Source organism: Megalopta genalis, unplaced genomic scaffold (genome assembly GCF_051020955.1).
Source record: "Megalopta genalis isolate 19385.01 unplaced genomic scaffold, iyMegGena1_principal scaffold0091, whole genome shotgun sequence".
NCBI lineage: Eukaryota > Metazoa > Arthropoda > Insecta > Hymenoptera > Halictidae > Megalopta > Megalopta genalis.
This window is the reverse complement of record NW_027476160.1, coordinates 460,120-470,000: the sequence shown is the minus strand read 5'-3', so window position 1 is coordinate 470,000 and position 9,881 is coordinate 460,120.

Here is a 9,881-nt window from a genome sequence, read left to right as displayed (position 1 = left end):
TAATCTCCCAATAGTTTGCCGGGAAACATCGATTATTCCGATCTAGAAAGAGACAGAGACAGTCGATCCGCGTTATGTTAAATATCTCCAGGTTACCGATTCCACAAAATTATAAAAAGTATACGGCTGTGTAGCGGGGATCAAAACGAGTAATTTCGTGTATAAAGTTTAAATAATCTCCCAATAGTTTGCCGGGAAACATCGATAATTCCGATCTAGAAAGAGACAGAGACAGTCGATCCGCGTTATGTTAAATATCTCAAGGTTACCGATTCCACAAAATTATAAAAAGTATACGGCTGTGTAGCGGGGATCAAAACGAGTAATTTCGTGTATAAAGTTTAATTAATCTCCGAATAGTTTTCCGGGAAACATCGATTATTCCGATCTAGAAAGAGACAGAGACAGTCGATCCGCGTTATGTTAAATATTTCAAGGTTCCCGATTCCACAAAATTATAAAAAGTATACGGCTGTGTAGCGGGGATCAAAACGAGTAATTTCGTGTATAAAGTTTAATTAATATCCCATTACTTTGCCGGGAAACATCAATACTTCGATCGCGCGAGAGAGACAGAGAAACGAACAGTCTTTTTTTCGATTTACGGCTAAAATAAATTTTTCTCATTTTATTCAATAACATATTCTTGCTTAGATAACTTTTTTACATAGGGATTAAGCATTTAGAACGATACATTGTTTAAAATAATGGCACTTTACTCTTGACATTTTACGGTTTTTTCAATTTTCTGAAAAATCCTACCATTAGATTTTTTTAAAAATACGATATTCTTGCTTAACTAACGTTTCTACATAGGGATTAAGCATTTAGAACGAAATCTAATGTAGGAAAATGGTACTTTACTCTTGATCGGTACGTTGGGACTTAGAAAATATTCGGCCGTACGCGGCGCGTCTCGGCGCATCGAACAGCTCCGGTGTCCCCATTATTTTCGATTTACGGCTAAAATAAATTTTTCTAATTTTTTTCAATAACATATTCTTGCTTAAATAACTTTTTTACATAGGGATTAAGCATTTAGAACGATACATTGTTTAAAATAATGGCACTTTACTCTTGACATTTTACGGTTTTTTCAATTTTCTGAAAAATCCTATCATTAGATTTTTTTAAAAATACGATATTCTTGCTTAACTAACGTTTCTACATAGGGATTAAGCATTTAGAACGAAATCTAATGTCAGAAAATGGCACTTTACTCTTGACATTTTTCGGTTTTTTCAATTTTCTGGAAAATCCTATCATTAGATTTTTTTAAAAATACGATATTCTTGCTTAACTAACGTTTTTACATAGGGATTAAGCATTTAGAACGAAATCTAATGTAGGAAAATGGTACTTTACTCTTGATCGGTACGTTGGGACTTAGAAAATATTCGGCCGTACGCGGCGCGTCTCGGCGCTTCGAACAGCTCCGGTGTCCCCATTATTTTCGATTTACGGCTAAAATAAATTTTTCTAATTTTTTTCAATAACATATTCTTGCTTAAATAACTTTTTTACATAGGGATTAAGCATTTAGAACGATACATTGTTTAAAATAATGGCACTTTACTCTTGACATTTTACGGTTTTTTCAATTTTCTGAAAAATCCTATCATTAGATTTTTTTAAAAATACGATATTCTTGCTTAACTAACGTTTCTACATAGGGATTAAGCATTTAGAACGAAATCTAATGTCAGAAAATGGCACTTTACTCTTGACATTTTTCGGTTTTTTCAATTTTCTGGAAAATCCTATCATTAGATTTTTTTAAAAATACGATATTCTTGCTTAACTAACGTTTTTACAAAGGGATTAAGCATTTAGAACGAAATCTAATGTAGGAAAATGGTACTTTACTCTTGATCGGTACGTTGGGACTTTGAAAATATTCGGGCGTTCCAATCGCTCGTCTGTTGCATCATAGCGCGTCTCGGCGCAATCGACCGATTCGCTCGACCCATTATTTTCGATTTACGGCTAAAATAAATTTTTCTCATTTTATTCAATAACATATTCTTGCTTAGATAACTTTTTTACATAGGGATTAAGCATTTAGAACGATATAATGTTTAAAATAAGGGCACTTTACTCTTGACATTTTACGGTTTTTTCAATTTTCTGAAAAATCCTATCATTAGATTTTTTTAAAAATACGATAATCTTGCATAACTAACGTTTCTACATAGGGATTAAGCATTTAGAACGAAATCTAATGTCAGAAAATGGCACTTTACTCTTGACATTTTTCGGTTTTTTCAATTTTCTGGAAAATCCTATCATTAGATTTTTTTTAAAATACGATATTCTTGCTTAACTAACGTTTTTACATAGGGATTAAGCATTTAGAACGAAATCTAATGTAGGAAAATGGTACTTTACTCTTGACCGGTACGTTGGGACTTTGAAAATATTCGGGCGTTCCAATCGCTCGTCTGTTGCATCATAGCGCGTCTCGGCGCAATCGACCGATTCGCTCGACCCATTATTTTCGATTTACGGCTAAAATAAATTTTTCTCATTTTATTCAATAACATATTCTTGCTTAGATAACTTTTTTACATAGGGATTAAGCATTTAGAACGATATAATGTTTAAAATAAGGGCACTTTACTCTTGACATTTTACGGTTTTTTCAATTTTCTGAAAAATCCTACCATTAGATTTTTTTAAAAATACGATATTCTTGCTTAACTAACGTTTCTACATAGGGATTAAGCATTTAGAACGAAATCTAATGTCAGAAAATGGCACTTTACTCTTGACATTTTTCGGTTTTTTCAATTTTCTGGAAAATCCTATCATTAGATTTTTTTAAAATACGATATTCTTGCTTAACTAACGTTTTTACATAGGGATTAAGCATTTAGAACGAAATCTAATGTAGGAAAATGGTACTTTACTCTTGACCGGTACGTTGGGACTTTGAAAATATTCGGGCGTTCCAATCGCTCGTCTGTTGCATCATAGCGCGTCTCGGCGCAATCGACCGATTCGCTCGACCCATTATTTTCGATTTACGGCTAAAATAAATTTTTCTCATTTTATTCAATAACATATTCTTGCTTAGATAACTTTTTTACATAGGGATTAAGCATTTAGAACGATATAATGTTTAAAATAAGGGCACTTTACTCTTGACATTTTACGGTTTTTTCAATTTTCTGAAAAATCCTACCATTAGATTTTTTTAAAAATACGATATTCTTGCTTAACTAACGTTTCTACATAGGGATTAAGCATTTAGAACGAAATCTAATGTCAGAAAATGGCACTTTACTCTTGACATTTTTCGGTTTTTTCAATTTTCTGGAAAATCCTATCATTAGATTTTTTTAAAAATACGATATTCTTGCTTAACTAACGTTTTTACAAAGGGATTAAGCATTTAGAACGAAATCTAATGTAGGAAAATGGTACTTTACTCTTGATCGGTACGTTGGGACTTTGAAAATATTCGGGCGTTCCAATCGCTCGTCTGTTGCATCATAGCGCGTCTCGGCGCAATCGACCGATTCGCTCGACCCATTATTTTCGATTTACGGCTAAAATAAATTTTTCTCATTTTATTCAATAACATATTCTTGCTTAGATAACTTTTTTACATAGGGATTAAGCATTTAGAACGATATAATGTTTAAAATAAGGGCACTTTACTCTTGACATTTTACGGTTTTTTCAATTTTCTGAAAAATCCTACCATTAGATTTTTTTAAAAATACGATATTCTTGCTTAACTAACGTTTCTACATAGGGATTAAGCATTTAGAACGAAATCTAATGTCAGAAAATGGCACTTTACTCTTGACATTTTTCGGTTTTTTCAATTTTCTGGAAAATCCTATCATTAGATTTTTTTAAAAATACGATATTCTTGCTTAACTAACGTTTTTACATAGGGATTAAGCATTTAGAACGAAATCTAATGTAGGAAAATGGTACTTTACTCTTGACCGGTACGTTGGGACTTTGAAAATATTCGGGCGTTCCAATCGCTCGTCTGTTGCATCATAGCGCGTCTCGGCGCAATCGACCGATTCGCTCGACCCATTATTTTCGATTTACGGCTAAAATAAATTTTTCTCATTTTATTCAATAACATATTCTTGCTTAGATAACTTTTTTACATAGGGATTAAGCATTTAGAACGATATAATGTTTAAAATAAGGGCACTTTACTCTTGACATTTTACGGTTTTTTCAATTTTCTGAAAAATCCTACCATTAGATTTTTTTAAAAATACGATATTCTTGCTTAACTAACGTTTCTACATAGGGATTAAGCATTTAGAACGAAATCTAATGTCAGAAAATGGCACTTTACTCTTGACATTTTTCGGTTTTTTCAATTTTCTGGAAAATCCTATCATTAGATTTTTTTAAAAATACGATATTCTTGCTTAACTAACGTTTTTACATAGGGATTAAGCATTTAGAACGAAATCTAATGTAGGAAAATGGTACTTTACTCTTGATCGGTACGTTGGGACTTAGAAAATATTCGGCCGTACGCGGCGCGTCTCGGCGCTTCGAACAGCTCCGGTGTCCCCATTATTTTCGATTTACGGCTAAAATAAATTTTTCTAATTTTTTTCAATAACATATTCTTGCTTAAATAACTTTTTTACATAGGGATTAAGCATTTAGAACGATACATTGTTTAAAATAATGGCACTTTACTCTTGACATTTTACGGTTTTTTCAATTTTCTGAAAAATCCTATCATTAGATTTTTTTAAAAATACGATAATCTTGCTTAACTAACGTTTCTACATAGGGATTAAGCATTTAGAACGAAATCTAATGTCAGAAAATGGCACTTTACTCTTGACATTTTTCGGTTTTTTCAATTTTCTGGAAAATCCTATCATTAGATTTTTTTTAAAATACGATATTCTTGCTTAACTAACGTTTTTACATAGGGATTAAGCATTTAGAACGAAATCTAATGTAGGAAAATGGTACTTTACTCTTGACCGGTACGTTGGGACTTTGAAAATATTCGGGCGTTCCAATCGCTCGTCTGTTGCATCATAGCGCGTCTCGGCGCAATCGACCGATTCGCTCGACCCATTATTTTCGATTTACGGCTAAAATAAATTTTTCTCATTTTATTCAATAACATATTCTTGCTTAGATAACTTTTTTACATAGGGATTAAGCATTTAGAACGATATAATGTTTAAAATAAGGGCACTTTACTCTTGACATTTTACGGTTTTTTCAATTTTCTGAAAAATCCTACCATTAGATTTTTTTAAAAATACGATATTCTTGCTTAACTAACGTTTCTACATAGGGATTAAGCATTTAGAACGAAATCTAATGTCAGAAAATGGCACTTTACTCTTGACATTTTTCGGTTTTTTCAATTTTCTGGAAAATCCTATCATTAGATTTTTTTAAAAATACGATATTCTTGCTTAACTAACGTTTTTACATAGGGATTAAGCATTTAGAACGAAATCTAATGTAGGAAAATGGTACTTTACTCTTGATCGGTACGTTGGGACTTTGAAAATATTCGGGCGTTCCAATCGCTCGTCTGTTGCATCATAGCGCGTCTCGGCGCAATCGACCGATTCGCTCGACCCATTATTTTCGATTTACGGCTAAAATAAATTTTTCTCATTTTATTCAATAACATATTCTTGCTTAGATAACTTTTTTACATAGGGATTAAGCATTTAGAACGATATAATGTTTAAAATAAGGGCACTTTACTCTTGACATTTTACGGTTTTTTCAATTTTCTGAAAAATCCTACCATTAGATTTTTTTAAAAATACGATATTCTTGCTTAACTAACGTTTCTACATAGGGATTAAGCATTTAGAACGAAATCTAATGTCAGAAAATGGCACTTTACTCTTGACATTTTTCGGTTTTTTCAATTTTCTGGAAAATCCTATCATTAGATTTTTTTAAAAATACGATATTCTTGCTTAACTAACGTTTTTACATAGGGATTAAGCATTTAGAACGAAATCTAATGTAGGAAAATGGTACTTTACTCTTGATCGGTACGTTGGGACTTGGAAAATATTCGGCCGTACGCGGCGCGTCTCGGCGCTTCGAACAGCTCCGGTGTCCCCATTATTTTCGATTTACGGCTAAAATAAATTTTTCTAATTTTTTTCAATAACATATTCTTGCTTAAATAACTTTTTTACATAGGGATTAAGCATTTAGAACGATACATTGTTTAAAATAATGGCACTTTACTCTTGACATTTTACGGTTTTTTCAATTTTCTGAAAAATCCTATCATTAGATTTTTTTAAAAATACGATATTCTTGCTTAACTAACGTTTCTACATAGGGATTAAGCATTTAGAACGAAATCTAATGTCAGAAAATGGCACTTTACTCTTGACATTTTTCGGTTTTTTCAATTTTCTGGAAAATCCTATCATTAGATTTTTTTAAAAATACGATATTCTTGCTTAACTAACGTTTTTACATAGGGATTAAGCATTTAGAACGAAATCTAATGTAGGAAAATGGTACTTTACTCTTGATCGGTACGTTGGGACTTAGAAAATATTCGGCCGTACGCGGCGCGTCTCGGCGCTTCGAACAGCTCCGGTGTCCCCATTATTTTCGATTTACGGCTAAAATAAATTTTTCTAATTTTTTTCAATAACATATTCTTGCTTAAATAACTTTTTTACATAGGGATTAAGCATTTAGAACGATACATTGTTTAAAATAATGGCACTTTACTCTTGACATTTTACGGTTTTTTCAATTTTCTGAAAAATCCTATCATTAGATTTTTTTAAAAATACGATATTCTTGCTTAACTAACGTTTCTACATAGGGATTAAGCATTTAGAACGAAATCTAATGTCAGAAAATGGCACTTTACTCTTGACATTTTTCGGTTTTTTCAATTTTCTGGAAAATCCTATCATTAGATTTTTTTTAAAATACGATATTCTTGCTTAACTAACGTTTTTACATAGGGATTAAGCATTTAGAACGAAATCTAATGTAGGAAAATGGTACTTTACTCTTGACCGGTACGTTGGGACTTTGAAAATATTCGGGCGTTCCAATCGCTCGTCTGTTGCATCATAGCGCGTCTCGGCGCAATCGACCGATTCGCTCGACCCATTATTTTCGATTTACGGCTAAAATAAATTTTTCTCATTTTATTCAATAACATATTCTTGCTTAGATAACTTTTTTACATAGGGATTAAGCATTTAGAACGATATAATGTTTAAAATAAGGGCACTTTACTCTTGACATTTTACGGTTTTTTCAATTTTCTGAAAAATCCTACCATTAGATTTTTTTAAAAATACGATATTCTTGCTTAACTAACGTTTCTACATAGGGATTAAGCATTTAGAACGAAATCTAATGTCAGAAAATGGCACTTTACTCTTGACATTTTTCGGTTTTTTCAATTTTCTGGAAAATCCTATCATTAGATTTTTTTAAAAATACGATATTCTTGCTTAACTAACGTTTTTACAAAGGGATTAAGCATTTAGAACGAAATCTAATGTAGGAAAATGGTACTTTACTCTTGATCGGTACGTTGGGACTTTGAAAATATTCGGGCGTTCCAATCGCTCGTCTGTTGCATCATAGCGCGTCTCGGCGCAATCGACCGATTCGCTCGACCCATTATTTTCGATTTACGGCTAAAATAAATTTTTCTCATTTTATTCAATAACATATTCTTGCTTAGATAACTTTTTTACATAGGGATTAAGCATTTAGAACGATATAATGTTTAAAATAAGGGCACTTTACTCTTGACATTTTACGGTTTTTTCAATTTTCTGAAAAATCCTACCATTAGATTTTTTTAAAAATACGATATTCTTGCTTAACTAACGTTTCTACATAGGGATTAAGCATTTAGAACGAAATCTAATGTCAGAAAATGGCACTTTACTCTTGACATTTTTCGGTTTTTTCAATTTTCTGGAAAATCCTATCATTAGATTTTTTTTAAAATACGATATTCTTGCTTAACTAACGTTTTTACATAGGGATTAAGCATTTAGAACGAAATCTAATGTAGGAAAATGGTACTTTACTCTTGATCGGTACGTTGGGACTTTGAAAATATTCGGGCGTTCCAATCGCTCGTCTGTTGCATCATAGCGCGTCTCGGCGCAATCGACCGATTCGCTCGACCCATTATTTTCGATTTACGGCTAAAATAAATTTTTCTCATTTTATTCAATAACATATTCTTGCTTAGATAACTTTTTTACATAGGGATTAAGCATTTAGAACGATATAATGTTTAAAATAAGGGCACTTTACTCTTGACATTTTACGGTTTTTTCAATTTTCTGAAAAATCCTACCATTAGATTTTTTTAAAAATACGATATTCTTGCTTAACTAACGTTTCTACATAGGGATTAAGGATTTAGAACGACATCTAATGTCAGAAAATGGCACTTTACTCTTGACATTTTTCGGTTTTTTCAATTTTCTGGAAAATCCTATCATTAGATTTTTTTAAAAATACGATATTCTTGCTTAACTAACGTTTTTACATAGGGATTAAGCATTTAGAACGAAATCTAATGTAGGAAAATGGTACTTTACTCTTGACCGGTACGTTGGGACTTTGAAAATATTCGGGCGTTCCAATCGCTCGTCTGTTGCATCATAGCGCGTCTCGGCGCAATCGACCGATTCGCTCGACCCATTATTTTCGATTTACGGCTAAAATAAATTTTTCTCATTTTATTCAATAACATATTCTTGCTTAGATAACTTTTTTACATAGGGATTAAGCATTTAGAACGATATAATGTTTAAAATAAGGGCACTTTACTCTTGACATTTTACGGTTTTTTCAATTTTCTGAAAAATCCTACCATTAGATTTTTTTAAAAATACGATATTCTTGCTTAACTAACGTTTCTACATAGGGATTAAGCATTTAGAACGAAATCTAATGTCAGAAAATGGCACTTTACTCTTGACATTTTTCGGTTTTTTCAATTTTCTGGAAAATCCTATCATTAGATTTTTTTTAAAATACGATATTCTTGCTTAACTAACGTTTTTACATAGGGATTAAGCATTTAGAACGAAATCTAATGTAGGAAAATGGTACTTTACTCTTGATCGGTACGTTGGGACTTTGAAAATATTCGGGCGTTCCAATCGCTCGTCTGTTGCATCATAGCGCGTCTCGGCGCAATCGACCGATTCGCTCGACCCATTATTTTCGATTTACGGCTAAAATAAATTTTTCTCATTTTATTCAATAACATATTCTTGCTTAGATAACTTTTTTACATAGGGATTAAGCATTTAGAACGATATAATGTTTAAAATAAGGGCACTTTACTCTTGACATTTTACGGTTTTTTCAATTTTCTGAAAAATCCTACCATTAGATTTTTTTAAAAATACGATATTCTTGCTTAACTAACGTTTCTACATAGGGATTAAGGATTTAGAACGACATCTAATGTCAGAAAATGGCACTTTACTCTTGACATTTTTCGGTTTTTTCAATTTTCTGGAAAATCCTATCATTAGATTTTTTTAAAAATACGATATTCTTGCTTAACTAACGTTTTTACATAGGGATTAAGCATTTAGAACGAAATCTAATGTAGGAAAATGGTACTTTACTCTTGACCGGTACGTTGGGACTTTGAAAATATTCGGGCGTTCCAATCGCTCGTCTGTTGCATCATAGCGCGTCTCGGCGCAATCGACCGATTCGCTCGACCCATTATTTTCGATTTACGGCTAAAATAAATTTTTCTCATTTTATTCAATAACATATTCTTGCTTAGATAACTTTTTTACATAGGGATTAAGCATTTAGAACGATATAATGTTTAAAATAAGGGCACTTTACTCTTGACATTTTACGGT